This window comes from Octopus sinensis, linkage group LG1, assembly GCF_006345805.1.
Source record: "Octopus sinensis linkage group LG1, ASM634580v1, whole genome shotgun sequence".
Taxonomy (NCBI): Eukaryota; Metazoa; Mollusca; class Cephalopoda; order Octopoda; family Octopodidae; genus Octopus; species Octopus sinensis.
This window is the reverse complement of record NC_042997.1, coordinates 67237550-67255049: the sequence shown is the minus strand read 5'-3', so window position 1 is coordinate 67255049 and position 17500 is coordinate 67237550. Positions and strand designations below refer to the sequence as shown.

Sequence of the window (17500 nt, the reverse complement as noted above, 5' to 3'; positions counted from 1 at the left end):
TCAATGATATCACTTCTAGCCAGCTCGAAGCTTCAAAGCTACGATAAACACCTGCTGGGCGGACATCTGTGAAGTGAGAGGGCTCACGAACAAAGTTAAGCGCAACTTCATCACATAAAACAGCTTGCTCCTCACCTTCTGTCTCTTCATAAAAACACATAAACCAGGATCGAATTTAAAAGTGAGACCTATTGCCTCCAGAATTAACGGATCCCCCCACAAGATTTCCTGGTTTCTCTCTAGTATTCTTAAGCTGCCACTCAAAACCTTCCCAGGAGACGCTGAAAGCTCCACCGAAGTCATTAAGGAAATGAAAGCTCTTAACCCGTCAACACTGAAAAAAATTAATTACCCTTTTAACTTGGACATTGTTTCTCTATACACCTCCAACCCAGCAATTCCAATTATCAACTTACTGACTGAACACATTACCTCCTGTCACAACCGTAACTGCTTTCGGCTCACAGCTCCAGATATCAATTAATTCTTAACTACTATAACGGACAAAACCTTCTTCCAGCTCAAGGGGCTCATTACAAGCAAATATCTGGACTGTCGGTGGGAGCAAGCTTGTCAGGGCTACTGGTCTTCACATACATGCACCGGTTAGAATGCAGGGCATTCAACAGCTGCCAATATTCTGCTTTCTTTTCGTCAGATATGTGAATGACTTCCTCTGCGTGGCACCTTGGGCAAGTGTCTTCTACTATAGCCTCGGGCCGACCAAAGCCTTGTGAGTGGATTTGGTTGACGAAAATTGGAAGAAGCTCGTCGTATATGTATATATATATGTATATGTATGTGTGTGTGCATGTTTGTGTGTCTGTATGTCTGTGTTTGTCCTCCCAACATCGCTTGACAACCGATGCTGGTGTGTTTACGAGGAGTGCTAAAGTAACACCGGTTTCCTATCTCTGCTTGATTTTGGCGCCCAAAACATAGAGATCGGATCCATTTTCCTTAACTTTTGCAGAAAAGCAGAATGATTTATCCATTATAAATCATCCTTGCCCATCAGAGCTAAGATGACCTTCATTTGAAATTAGATCCACAGGATACGCAGTAAATGGAGCAAAGTAAGAAGCAAAAACACCAGTATCATGCAATTCGGAAAAGCTGTGATGAAGAATGGCTGTCCATACTCTTTTAGTAAACGTCAAGACGTCATCAGACAACGCAACAAAACTCACATATCCAAGGATAATGTGTTTTTTGAAAGTGCAACATTTGAGAACGCTAAAAAACAACAACTGCAATCTTTAATGCGGGATTGAATATATGACTGGTACATATAAAGCTTTACATTTTACTTTTGATAATCCTTATCTAAAAAAAGTGAAACCGGTCAAGTCTATAAATATCTTTAAAAAACTTCTGCATTTCCAAACTCTCTTTCCTATATATTTTTATTCGTGTGGTAGCTTGCAAGTTTACTTTGTTATATATATATATATATATATATATATAATATATATATATATATATATATATATACACTCAGATGTGTGGTACATCAAGGCTCCAATATTTACTGGAAATAGCAGTCGATACAAATACGACACTATTGTAAAGCTTCACTGCGTATATACTGGCAAAGACGCGTGAGTGCAACAAACACGAAAAATTTGTCTTACCTCTAGGAGGAACATTCGATAAATGAACAACCCAGAATCGGATAATGCAGGACCGGTTTCTGACTCTTCAAATGCGTTTGTCAACTTAAGTTTGATCAGTCTTCATCAGCTGCATTTACCTAAACAATATTTCAAATGTTGCCACATCAATGCCAGTACACTCGCCTGAACGCTTAGCCGTTAACAGAACGAGAACAGTGAAAAAGTTTTCAATGAAAAAAATATTGCAAATGTATTACTTTCCAGTAAAATAAATCCCCATAAGATTTACTTTCGTATCTTTGATTATATCTAGTATAGCTGTCATTTATTAATGTATTATTACTCTTCGATAGCTTGTGCTCTAATGAGATGCTTGTCTGAATCTTGATGGGTATCTTTTGTGATGACACACCCTTTCATATACTGCTTTTTAATTATTGTTCAAATTTTCTTTTCCCTTGTGAGCGCACTAGCAATTTGCTATTGACAGGTTCAAAGTAATTGCATGTATGTATGTATGTATATATGTATGTATGTATGTATGTATGTATGTATGTATGTATGTATGTATGCATGTATGTATGTATGTATGCATGTATGTATATATGTCTACCTGAGTATATGTAGGTGTGTTTTCTAATTTAAACTAGTTAAAATTTTCCTGTAACAAAGACGCAAAGCTTCATCTTTGGAATGTAGATAGAAAAAGAATTTCACATTCTGAAGTTAAGAGAAGTCTTGTACATTTTTACAGTTCCGCTTACACGCTGCATTTGTAATGTGCATGCCAACTGGTTGATTTCGTCTTCTGAAAGCTTCAGCTTCACCAGATTGTCACTTTGGCATTTACTCACAAAACCAAGTGCACAAACTATTATATGAATTGATAATTTGGGAAGGGGAGTTGAAGGTTTCGAAGTGCTCGTAATTATCCTCATGCAGTCTGATTTTCGAAGGGATATTCATATTAGTAGCGTACCTAACCTTTATGACAGTGCAAACATTTCTTGCATGTGGCAACCAACGATATCCGGCCTGTTATGTTTGCATTTTGTAGAAGTTTTGATGGGAATGTTCTACCAATATAGCTTTGATGTTTATGTATGTATTCAATATCAGCGGGATTCTCTATAGTTATCCCAAGACAATCTGCTTTCCGATTAACAATGTATACTGTTTTCGCAACAACATCATGTCCCATTGGGAAGTAGTATTTTGATGACACCTTTGGGGAGCTGCTGATCACAAATATGATGTCTTCTACAGAAATATGACAGAAACGACATTTTTTGCTGCATCTTCGGGCTCAAAGAGATTAACCGTGTCTTGTTTTGTTTGCAAACGCATAGCCTTTGAAGTGGGAAATGAAGTCATGTATGTATGTATGCATGTATATATGGATGTATATATGCGTGTATTTTGAAAGTGAGTAGAAGTGTACATGTGTGTGCGTGGGTGTGCGTTTTTTATATGTATACACACATACATACATATATATGTATACGTATATGTATATGTATATATATATATATATATATATAATATATATATATATATATATATATATATATATGTATATAATTACAAATAAGAAAATGGAGAAACACATTAGTTGGTTTATTAGCTTTAGGATATTAGAATGTTGTCTTATTAAATTAGCAAAACTACAACCATAATAACATACATATATACAGTATAAATTCGTTAATCCCAAATATTAATTCCTTAATGTAAGTGTCCTTAGTTGGTATTGGTATATCCTCTAGCGATGAATCCATCCAACATTCTAATATCCTAAAACTGATAAACCAACTAATGTGTTTTTCCATTTTCTTATTTGTAATATAAATTAATGGTAAAATATTTCTTTGCCTTCACCCATTTAATACAATAAGTGAGTTCATTGCATTGCAATTAAAAACACTTGTGTATTAATAATTTGGGTAGTATTATCCCTTAGAGGGTTGGATCCACAACTCCTAACTTATTTGGTGTTAAATAATTAAATGAGGAATATCAATTACTAATACTTGTATATGTATAAACTATCTATGCAATACTTGGGGTATTGCTGGTAAAAGTGAGTACATTTAAGTATAGTATGATAGTCCCTCAAAATGAATACTTTTGGAAAAATGGAGATAATACGGTTGGATTCATCGCTAAAGGATATACCAATACCAACTAAGGACACTTACATTAAGGAATTAATATTTAGGATTAACGAATTTATACTGTATATATGTATGTTATTATGGTTGTAGTTTTGCTAATTTAATAAGACAACATTTTAATATCCTAAAGCCGATAAACCAACTAATGTGTTTCTCCATTTTCTTATTTGTAATATAAATTAATGGTAAAATATTTCTTTACCTTCACCCATTTAATACAATAAATAAGTTCATTGCATTCCAATTAAAAACACTTGTGTATTAATAATTTGGGTAGTATACCAACAGTATATTGGATAAGTATTATCCCTTAGAGGGTTGGATCCACAACCCCTAACTTATTTGGTAGTATATATATAAATATATATATGTATATATAATTATATATAAAGGTAAGATCCAGGAATCCAGATGTAGGAAGTCAGTAAACTTCGAGCAGTCGTTAGAGGGTATAAAAAGAGCTTCAGGAACAATAGTAGTTTATTGACGTAGAAGGCTGTAAATTTTATCCCATGTCAAAGTCTGATAAGCTGAAAAAAGTTATTTTATAGTTTACAATTAGCAACTGGGATTACTGTGTATGCGAACAAAAATCCAAATTTAAGGACTGGAGTAGGCACATAAGTTTTCTAGATAACAGAACCTCGGAAATAGTGATTACTACTTCCAAGGTTCCGCTAGCGAGGAAACATATATAGCCATATATACGCCATTTCCTAAATTTATATATGTACATATATATATATGTAATAAATTAATAAATAAAACATATGCATATATACATACATATATGCACGTACCTACCTCTACATGTATATATACACGCATATATGGGTACAGGATACCAAAAAAACGTTGGACACAATGACAAACGAAAACATAAACACAAAACCAAGGAACTGAACATTTTTCTTAAACAACAAAAAAATAGAGTACAGGACAAATAACACAAGGAAAATTCCCCTTCTTCAGTCGCCATGGTTTCAGTTACTCTGCGTTTCGAAGGTGATATATATATATATATATATATATATATATATATATATATATATATATTATATATATATATATTCGCGCGAGCGCAAATATCGTTATTTGCACTGTGCACAACAAGATCTGAAGCGATGATTTGCATATTTATTGTTAATAAGTTCAGGCAGACTCGAAAGCAAATATGCTACTCGCTATTGTGAATGTCACAGAACTCCCTTTTACGACGACTACGAGTTCATCATACACTCGGCTCGTTGGTACTAAGGATGACATCAATTCCTTTTAGTCAAAGCTACATTCACCAAGCTCCATGGAAAAGAAGCATTTTCTTTTAGGTACTATCAATAACTCTCTATCTCACTCTCTCTCACACACACGTGCATACATACATTTATGCATACATATGTATACACACCACACAAACACACACACACATGCATATTTATTTATCTTTGGTTTTTTTTCCTAGAGTATCCAAGTAAACGGAACGGTGCACTACATAATGTGACATAATACATATTATGTTACACTATATTCTCTGCTGGTGAAATTATTTTTGTTTTATTTTCATTTCTGTTTACCGATTTGGACAGAGCTGTGTTTCTTACGCGCCTGAAACAGCTGTAATGAACCTTAACCTGTTCTTTCTTTCTTTCTTTCTTTCTTTCTTTCTTTCTTTCTTTACACACACACACACACACACACACATACACACACGTATGTAAAGTGGTATAGTGGATGTGCATTTTATTGTCATGGAAGGATTTTTGATATCTTTCTGATTGAGAAATTCTTAATGCATTTGTAATTCAAATCGATCTCCTTTTAAGTCACGAGAAAGAAAGCAAACACCAATAACCTACTGGAAAAAGATGCAAGAGAATAAAAAGGAAACCTATGTTAATCTCTTCTATATAGTGGTTGATACGACTTTTGCATAGTAATTTGTTTTAGAGTACTGTACAAGAACTAACAAGAGATAAATTCTTCCGCTAGAAAAATTGCCTTTGTTTTGTTTTATTTTTTTTTCAATCGAAAGAGCACGTCACTTGAATAACTTTTGAGTTTTCGTCTTAGATCAGTCACTATGACCGTTGAAATCTAAGATTCTGCAAGTTTAAACTCGATGTTTTCATTCGGTCAACACTATAGAGAAATTGCAATTCAGAAGTAGAATGCAAACTGATATCTTAAAAGAACAACCACTACAACCAGAAGTGGTGTAAAATTCATTTCTGGTCATTTAAACTGCTGTTACTATTTTACAATAAATAAATGTCACGTAATCCCATTTCCCATTATTGTAAACCTGATGCGTTGAGAGTATTTAAGAAAGCTTTTGTATGTAATGTAAGAAAGTATGAAGATCGAATAACGAGTTAAATGGGATTGTTTTTCACAAAGAATACATAATCTTTGGATAACCTAAAACGGTGAGATAGAACTTCGACCATGGTATTTTAAAGTACAGTCACCCTGAGTGTTATGGCTACCTCAAGTTACGGAATTTCACACTTAGGTAAATTATAAAGTATGACCATTAATTTCGTGATACAACATCTTCTATGATAAAAATGTACTCTTACGACATTACGGTTCTTATGAATTCTCTAACGTGTTCCTCTTGAAATGTTCTTGTGCTTTTATGTATCCATATTGTACTGTGTATGCTTAGAAATTATTTTCATGCATAAAAGTGACAGTGTTGTTTATTCTCTACTTTAGTAAAGAGGGATATTCCTTTAAATAATTTTATGTCTTGTCATTCTGTGTCCAAATCCTAACGAGATGATTTTTGCCTGCCACCCTTCGTGATAGACAAAATAAGGTCCAGTAATAAATCATAGCTACAGTCATCCCTTCCTGGTCAGCAAAATAGTTCAGTACGAAGTGAGAAACTCTATCTCTCATTTATAACTGTAAATGACATTAATCTCAAGAAATCAGTTTAACTCCTCAACACAAAGTTGCTCTCTTTTCGAGTTCAATTTGTGAATGCGTGTGTATATATATAAATATATCACGGTATATGTATCCAGACAATCAGACGTTGTTATACATCGCTGGTCACAATGCACTTCGCATTGTTTTGGTCTTCGAATAATGCCACGCCGCTGGCTAGGCGGGCAGGCCACAATTCTCCCTGATAGGAAGGCTACCCCACCGCAGGATTACCCGTTTACAGCTGAGGGGACTGGAGTAGCGTGAAATGAAGTGTTTTGCTCAAGAACATAACGCGCCGCCCAGTCCAGGAATCGAATCCACGATCTAGTAATCACGAGTACAACATCCTAACCACTAGGCCACGAGCCTTCACGCATGTGTGTGTGTGTACGTGCGTCTGTGTGTGGGTGGGTACGCGCGTGTATGTGTATATGTATGTGTATATGCATATGTGTGAATGTATATGTATGTGTATATATATGTATGTATGTATGTATGTATGTATGTATGTATGTATGTATGTATGTATGTATGTATATACGAGTTAATTCATTTCCGGAGAACGCTCGTAGCGCGAAAACCCGCAAGCAAAAAATAAACTCGTAAACTCAGGGTCTCTTAAAGCGGCTCCTCGTAAAGTGGAGTATTACTATATATATTTTTTAAATGATTAATACTGAAGACGGAGTGCAATTAGAAGCATTTATTTGCATATATAACCTGTAGGAAAAATGAAATGTAATTCTGTTAACATTTAAAACATGTTATGTCACCCGAGGAGATTCTTTTGCACTGTGCGTTGCATCTGATGTCATTACAACGTCCCACGCCCCTTAAGGAGCAGTGTAGAATGAAGCCGAAACGATTGCTGTGCGAATAAATGCTTCTAATTATACTCCGTCTTCAGTATTAATCATTTAAAATATGCCCTACGCGTACCTCGAAATTCCGGACGTAGATTCAACGATGAACGCACAATAACGCTGATGACGCCTAGTAGCCATAAGTGGTGAACGTGCTCTGCAGGCACACTAGCTGGGAGTTACCCTGAAACAAGATTTGGATACTCCATTTAACGCCTCCTTTCTAAATCTTAATTATTTAATACCAGATTTAACTTTAAATATATATAATAGAACTTTAAATATATTGTTACGAATACCTGCCGTCGCTCAAACTCTTCGGAAACCCGGGACCCTACCAAGTCGAGCGACGACGATCGACCGGATCGATCGAACGGTGAATTCGCCATGGACTCAGAGAGAGAATTCGGTGGGGGGGAAGGCGGCAGCGAAGTCGGCAACCGGCGACCGGCGACCGGAGAGAACAACAACAACAGCAGAGATACAGAGAGACACGGCGGAAGGCTGGCTTACGTTTAACAACAGTTTATGACAATTACGACATCAAATACAATGTAAAATACATCAGGTACATCAAAGAGAATAACATGCAACAAAATTAACAAGATCAAAGCATGCAGGTACAATATACAGTTCAGAGACAAATCAGTTCAGATCAATTAATGTTCACGATACAGTTCAAAGTTCAAATAATGTCTATATTAAAGTCTTTCTCTTTCTTCACATCAACTCTGTAACACAGTTCTTTTCACAATCTCTTTTCTTTAATTCAGTACTTCTTCCTCCTTTTTTTACATCATCAATTCTTTTACATTTCAACAATTCTTTTTCCTTCTTTAACACATCAAAACATAAACAACACATACCGTTACATTTTCTAGTTACAACTCCTACTACGAATAGCCAAATGCCTTCATGCCGTAGTCCCTCTCTCTCGCTCTTCTTAATCCTATCTGCCTGTCTTCCTCTACGCTGTCATCCCTCTCGCTTGTCTGTCTTTCACATTCACTGTCTCCGGCAGAACTCCTAAACTGCCCTGTTACCAATTCACTGTCTCAAGACTACAAACCAGCAAAAGTAGGTCATAGCACTGTTTCCGAATTGACCCCCCATATCAATATATATAATAGAAACAGGTTTCAAAGAAAAAAGACTGCACGTCGTATAAATAGTGGGTAATGTAAAAAGAAAAAAAGAAAATACATATTAGATATAAAAGTAATGGCTTATTTTTATGAAAACAAAGATATATACATACAAATATATATTGACTCATAATAATGATTTTTACATTTCTTTATTCCACCTCAAATCATTTATTTGTATGTACCGTAAATCCTCGAGTATAGTCCGCCCTTGAGTATAATATGCAGGGGATTTTTAGAGGGATGTACCTCTGAAAAACCTAAACCTTGTGTTTAATACGCACCTCTTCTCTAACTTGAGTCAAGGAAGTCTATATAACGTCCTTGGTTTGTAAAAATGTATACGGTAACGTCCTTTATTATTGCAATCTTGCCTTCTTTATCTTTGGCATCTGTTTAATTTCTTCTCCATAACCTGACATTGCTTTCGTCAACATCAAATTTTCTTCCGGCGACCCTATTACCATGCGCCTCAGCATATGATATAACTTCAAGTTTAAACATAGCTGAATAAGATCTACGAGGCATTTTATGGGCATATAATGTCTAAAATGTTTTATTGGAGATTAATGTACAGGTTTAAGTCCCGCTTATTAAAAATCCTAGTAAAGACCCACAGTAGTTCAAACATTTAATACTGGTATTTAATTAAGTATCTATTGTTTGTCACAGTAATGATGCAAACTGCCAATACAAACAGCAGGATGAACTATTAAGCGCTAAACTATTAAGCACAATTCGTGCGTAATTAAGCCAGCAGCACCTAGTCGAACAAACACTTCCGCGCATGCGCAATACAATAATGGTGATGTTCTTAACTGTTATATGGGAATGTAAATATGTTTGCAAATTGTTTTTGTTACATGTTATTCTGTGTTCTGAATACTTTTATTTTAATAAATGTTGCTTACTGCAAGTTATAAATGATTCTTTTATGACTTCATTGCTTTCAGGCTTAGCTTAAGGTATTTTTGCGCCACACATCATAAAATGCGTCTGAATAAACATTGCCGGACAGCAAATAGAGACTCGGACATTGCTTAGAAAATACTTTTCATTTTTAGACTCGTATATAGTACGCACTAGGGATTTTGACCGTTAAATTTTGGGAACAAAGTGCGGATTATACTCAAAGATTTACGGTATATATCTTTGTTTTTATAAAAAAAACCCATTACTTTTATAACTAGTGTGCATTTTCTTTTTTTCTTTTTACTTTACCCCTATATATATATATATATATATATATAATATATATATATATATACTTTTATTCTTTTATTCCTTTATTCTTTTATTTCAGTCATTTGACTGCAGCTATGCTGGACAACCACCTTCAGTCGAACAAATCGACCCCAGTACTTATTCTTTGTAAGCCTAGTACTTATTCTATCGGTCTGTTATGCCGAACAGCTAAGTTAAGGGGACGTGAACACACCAACATCGGTTGTCAAGCGATGTTGGGGGACAAACACAGACACACAAACATACACACACACAGCCCGAGGCTATAGTAGAAGACACTTGCCCAAGGTACCACACAATGGGACTGAACCCGGAACCATGTAGTTCGTAAGCAAGCTACTTACCATACAGTCACTCCTGCATATATATATATATATATATATATATATATATAGCCTCTCTCTCTCTCTCTCTCTCTATATATATATATATATATATAATATATATATATATAGAGAGAGAGAGAGAGAGAGACTGACGAGATGTCTGCAAGGCTAAGGCCTTTCTGGATGCGTAACCATTGGTCACTCTATGACCGGATATTAACTTAATTACTTTTAATATGTATATGTGTGTGTGAGCGTGTGCATATGTATGTATATATACATATATATATATATATTTATTTATTTATATATATATGTATGTACATATATATATATAGAGAGAGAGATAGAAAGAGAGAGAGAGAGAGAGGAGAGAGAGAGAGAGAGAGAAACTAAATAGCACTCCGTCCAGCTGATCCGATCGCTGGATTAAAGTGCAAGTGACTGAGAACTCCACAGACACATGTACCCTTGACTTAGTTCTCAGAAAGATTCAGCATGTTACACATTTTGGCCAGCTGAGTGGACTGGAACAATGTGAAATAAAGTATTTTGCTCATAGACGTAACACGCCACTGGGGATCGAACTCACGAGTTACGATCGTAAGCCGAATACCCTAACCACTTACCACACGCCGTAACCTGTATATACATAATACATACATACATACATACATACATACATACATACATACATACATACATACATACATACATACATACATTCATACACACACACATACACACACACACACACACGTGTGTGTGTGTGTAATCACTATGCAAGACTGTGTATTTTCCAGTATTCACTATAAACTAAAGGAGTGAGAAATTTATGCAAGGATAAACAATATTCTTAATTTTGCTAAGATGAAAGACAATCGTGATTTCCGACTGTTGTAGTTGCAACATAAGGCTGAACATGTTAAAATGTAGGACCTGCCATGTTCAGATCTCATGAAATTGAAATAGCAATTTATCTCGCTTCAGTGGTATTATGGAAAAAAAAACCAACTGCTACCATCAAATCTTCTGGCATCATTGTAACCTCCTGTACATAAGGCCTTATGTTTTTAATGGTAAGATTTGTGCTACTTTTGGAGGATCTAAGTTACGAAGTAGCATATGTTATGCTCCAAGCTCAAACATTAGAACATGCGGATGAATTCTTGCTGGTCCAAACTAGTTCTAACTTTCGATTGGATAATTTAAAGCGCAATCCTGCGATGAGACTCTGTCTATTACTTTGTGACAGCTTTTCTCTCTGGCAGCATATCAGTAACCCTTCTGTTGATTTCTCTCAACGACATGTCTTGATGATAGGATTGCTCATTCACTGGCCCATTTAGGACAATATTATCTGATGCGAATACTAGGAAAGGCTCGAGTGGTCAGTTCCTGTTGTGTTCCATTGATATGGTTACTGCTCTAAAGTAGGATACAAGCTTTCAAAGAAGTCTGTATCCTACTTTGAGTAGATGATTGGCAAATTCATCAACAGTATCACCACCAGTCAAACATTTGTTGTACATACAGTCAGAGACAAGAGGTTTTTAAACAGGCATTGATCTGATCAACGAAGTTCTCACGAGGAATTACAGAGAGAATTTGCCTAAAATCACTTGTAAGAAATATTGCAATTTCTCTTGCTATATATGTGCTATCTCGCAGATCCTGCATTGTCGGCTCCAAGACATCAGTTGCTTACTTCTGGCTTATTCAGATGATCAGCTTGCATCATTACAAGATATTGCACATGGGGAAGGTCTTCTGATTTTACACAGATATTGTTCATGTCATGCAATGCTGTCAGTTATTCCACAACCCAGAAACGTTGCTGCAATTCCACTTGAAGCCACCACTAAGGCATTATGTTACCTTTGGTTAAATTCTTGTAGCCCAAGAAAATGCCTTTCTTGTGCTATCAAAAGAATCAATGAAGAAAAATCTCTCTTTGCCATTCTGATGCAATTATAAGCATATCTCAGACCATCGATATTCCTTTGCATCCATAAAATCACCAAAGCCTGAATATTGTAGTTTGTCTCCTGAAATTTTTCGTGGGCTACTTCTAAATTTCTATATATCCCAGGTATCTCACAGTCAATCAATATCCTATTCACTGCATGTACTCAACGTAAAAGGTCGAGGAGAGCATGATTGTAAATGCCAGGGCAAACCTTCACGTACACATTGACATTCTGTTTTTAACTTGGTTCAAATTGTCTTTTGAGATATTCCTTTTGTACTCATGCAAGAGCAGATTTCATATGTAATGCAATTAGTAGCAAAAAACTTTCATATAACTTGCTATGTGAGTGATTGCTGCTTTTAACAGAATTTGTTTCTAATGCCTACCGTCACGAAAGATTCAATGAAGACTATATGGTATGTTGTGTAGCTCTACGAAGGAATACATAAATGTAACAGGATCCCTGAAAGAAATTCTATCTGCGGCAACAAACTGTTCAAATAAAGACAGGCTGAATGATCGGATCTATTCAGTTGCAATATTGAGAAAACCGGGTTTGATCTTCATAGGATAATTTCCTTCACTAAACCTCCTCATGCAAATGCAAATGAAATTATACATAATCATTTGGAAAACAAAATTCTATCAGTTTTAGCGAAATAGAAAAAAGAGAGATCGAACATGAAAAAACCCCCCAAAAAAGGTGCAAATAAATATAATATCAATATAATATCAATGACAAATATAATATATAAGTTTAATGTCAATAAAGTATAATATTAACAAAAATAGAGACATAGCGGAGACAAAACAAAAGCTTAAACAGATCGTATCAGGAAAAGCAGGCAGGATAACTAGCTTCGAAAAACCCGAACTTTTTTTAACAGAATATGACATTTCAAATACCAAAATATTCTTCAGGGACAATAAAAGAAAATACAACACTGGAGAATAGATCTAACTGAAGCATGCTGGGATGGAATATAGAACAAAGACAGTCAACACAATGAAAAAGCGCAATAAATCAAAATGGAAGAGCAACAATGAGAATCAAATAGTAGCACCGACGGCAAAGTCCACTATAATCAGTAAGCAATACATTAAGAATTACAAGTAATTAAAAAACACTATTCTGTGAGCGACAAAATCCCAACTTTCTGGCTAAAGCACTTGACAGTTACCAATAGATATATAGCAGTAGTTTTCAGTGAAATGCCAAACAAACCAGAATCAATGCCTGATTGGCTGCTGGTGGATGGTGGTGGTGGACAATATTAATCATTCAAGATGAAAAGATCAGTATGTCCTATGCGTGGCTGTCAAAAGCAGCTACTGGTGAGTCGAACCATTAAAGAAAACAGTAAAAATAGGAAAACAAATCTTAAAATAACATGGATTGATTACTGAAAAGTATTTGAATATTATTCTATACTATACTATATACTCTCTCTGTAAATATACAACTTCAATATTAACAAAGTACAACATCTGACTCTTGGTAAAATGACAAACAACACCAGTACAAAACAAAGAGAACGCAAATACACTTGATTCAGACTACCATCTAAAAATACCCATCTGCATCCTCTGTTCTGGAGGTATTAAGCATCCCACGTCCTCTGGATAAGCTTGTTGCGAGTTATGATGAACTTTCCGTGTGTGTTTTTCGACACTAATTTATTTTCTGAGTGACTTTTGAATTGTAGTCCAATTTCCTTCTCTCTACTAAACATTTCGTCCACTTCACCTCCTTCTGACATTCATTAGTTCTACCAGGATCCCGTTCGTGCTTCGAACGACCGTAATCTCATGTTGTCCGAACAGGTGGGTCTTTTTGATGTGTCTTATAGGCTATTGCTTTAGTCTCATTCTTTCCTTTTTGGTCTTTCCCTTCTTCTTCCCTTCCGGACTAATACATTCTGCTCTTAAGTCTATATTTTCTCTTCAACGTTGCAAGATAAGGGAGAGTATTAGTGATAGAGGAGCCTCTCGGCTTCCTGGTCGCCGGCTCCCGTTGTGAAAGAATGTATTTTCCAGTTTGCTAGCTACAGAGCTGCGACCGGTGCTGTTCTAGAAGTAGAAGTTTCAAGAACCTGTCATTGTTGTTTCTGCTTCTATCATTGTCCGTCGCATTCTTAGTTCTTCTGTTTTTCCTTCTTCTCTAAATAGAAATTCCTCAAGTGGTTTTTACAACAATACTTTTAACAACTTGGCTTCCAGTTCTGAATCACCAGTGTAATTGGTTTTCTTTTGGAAAGTAAAATGTGGTACAGTTCCGGAATATATTTGTGGTTATCATAAATTGCACATCCATATAACCCCCTTCCAAATACATGACATTTTATGCCACCTCCACATTCAACAAATGCATGTGCTGTAATGTCCTGGTAACAGGACAAACCAAAGATCAATGTCATTACCAATATCCATGGCCGTCGCTCCAAATATCGTGGTACTCACCTGTGAGTAGTGGGTGGAATAATAATTCCGTTTGTTGCTTCGCTTTATCATCGGGCTTAAAGATTATAAACATGCTTCCATGCACCCTGTTTCAGTCAGTGGCCCGGACAACGTACTATATACCAACCAGGGTTTCTCCTAACCATTTCTTTGAGAACATATGAAAGTTTCTTTTGTTTTTTCAAATAACAAATACGTTATTTCCTTCTTGCCCGTTACTGGTTGTATTTCGTGAGTTAGGCGGTACCGCCCTTTGTAAAATTTCCAACATGTACTTTTATTTTCTAGAAATAGACCTAGAGCTATCGCCTCTATCTAATTAGGAATGCAACAAACCTGCTATTGCCTTTCGTGCTAAATGCTGTTTGAATATTTTTTTTCCAAATCTGGTCATGTTTTTTGTCTGTTTCTCTTTATTCTCAAAGCATGTAGTGTTTTCAAAAATGTTTCTTTAGCGGTCTAATCATTGCTCCTTCGTTTATTTCCAGAATAACTACCTAATTTCTCGGAAACTTAAATGAAATAACTAGTAACAATTTATTTTTACAAATGATATGAATGTTTGAAAAGCAGAACTTTTTTCTACCCCAAGTAGGAGAATATCTTGTAGTTTTATCAAATAATTCGAAGCTATTTCGAAAATGTCCGTAGGTTTCAATAAATGATGACGACGACGACGACGATGATGATGATGATGGTGATGACGATGATGATGATTGATGATAATGGTTGATGATGATGATAGGGAGGAAGAGGATAGCTGATAATGATGATGATGAGGGTAATATCTTTCGTCTATTAGCCACAAGACTAGAAGACATAATAAAATACGAAAAACGTGAAACAGGGTACTTATAAACACGTGTGAGGTAAGACCAACAGATTATATTATCACACTTAGAAAAGTGAAAGATGTTATAGAGTATATAATGGGATGAGTTTAAAATTTGTAAAATAAAAAAATACAAATAATTACACGGAATAAATGAAACATGATAATAATAATAATAATAATAATAATAATAATAATAATAATAATGATAATAATAATAATAATAATAATAATAATAATAATAATAATAATAATATATATATAAAGTTAATCCAAACAAGAAAGCACAAAAAAAACACAACAACGCGAGGACGTGGAACAAATATAGTATCATTGGACGCTCAGGAAAGAAGGAAGCACCAAATTTGGCATGGAGGTTTTTCATTACTCGGGGAAGGTTCTAGAGGGGTTAGATTTTGGCCCTTGCCCATACAGGGAGATGTGCCCCTATACAACCCTTCCGATTTTTTTCAGTGGTATAAATAGTTTCCCATTTCATAACGCTATAGTTTCACTTTTATTGTTAGAGAGAGAAACAGTGTGTTATTGTGTGTGTGTGTGAGAGAGAGAGAGATAATGTAAATTTTATTTATTTACTTTTTCTCGAATCTTTTTTAGTGTGTGTTTGAGAGAGAGAGAGAGAGAGAGAGAGAGAGAGAGAGCTGTTGTCAGAGAGAGATGTATCTTGCTGTGTGTGTGTGTGTGTGTGTGTGCGTGTGTGTGTGTGTGAGAGAGAGAGAGAGAGAGGGAGAGAGTGATAGCGTAAATTTTCTTTATTTAGTTTTTCTCGCATCTTTTTTTTAGTGAGCGAATATGCGAGTGATTGACTGAGAGAGAGAGAGAGAGAGAGAGAGAGAGAGAGAGAGAGAGGGGTGTTGTCATGTATGTGTAAAATGGCTAGGGTCAGTCACACTCGCACACAAACACACGTATACCCATTATCTCTCATATACACGTACATACATAAATATTTATTTCCTTTAACATTATTTAAACTGCCGACCAACCCCGGATACTTAGGCTAGTACACAATAAAACACAATAAGTAGAACAATATGTGTGTGTGTGTGTGTGTATGCGCGCGCTTATCTGTAATTTTAAATGTCTACTTGCATTGATCAAGGTACCACATAAATCTTGGGGATTGAACGAGGAAGGGCCCATGTCAAGCGATTAGCTTACATATAAAACTGTAAAATGTCGTGGAAAATTTTACGAATAGCTTATAGTTTTCAGGGCGGGAATTGTACTTTGATGCCATCTCCTGAATGATCTGCACTTCGTTTGGATCGTACTCAGGCATTTCATAGAGCATTTTTATTGTTTGTTTTTTTTGCGAATGGCTGTGAAGATAATTTCACTCGAGCAGGGTATGGATTCCTCTTCTCTTGAGATGGTCAAACCCACAGAAGACTCCTTCTCACCAGAGATGTGTCTTTCTTCACGACACATACAGACACAAGCATGCGCGCGCGCGCACAGAGACACACAGATGCACACATACACACAGGCACACACACACACACACAGACACACACATTACGATGATGAAATTGTGTATGTATGGATGTCATTATTCAGTTTTATTTCAAGATTTCTTGCCAATAGAGTAAGAGCTGGTTTCTAACCTAGATCCAAGGCGCTCTCATTGGAATTTTAACATCAACAGGGTATTTGTACATATTTGAGTGGCTGTGTGGTAAGTAGCTTGCTTACCAACCACATGGTTCCGGGTTCAGTCCCACTGCGTGGCACCTTGGGCAAGTGTCTTCTACTATAGCCTCGGGCCGACCAAAGCCTTGTGAGTGGATTTGGTTGACGGAAACTGAAAGAAGCCCGTCGTATATGTGTATATATGCATATATATATATATGTATATATATATATATATATATTATATATATATATATATATATATATATATATGTAT

At 35.7% G+C, this 17500-nt stretch overlaps 1 protein-coding gene across 1 annotated transcript in view; it reads right to left on the bottom strand.

Moving 5' to 3' along the window:
- The window catches only part of LOC115218942 (calcitonin receptor-like), a 227046-nt gene that overhangs the window by 35942 nt on the left and 173604 nt on the right, over positions 1-17500 (bottom strand). The gene's annotated exons all lie outside the window — the stretch shown is intronic.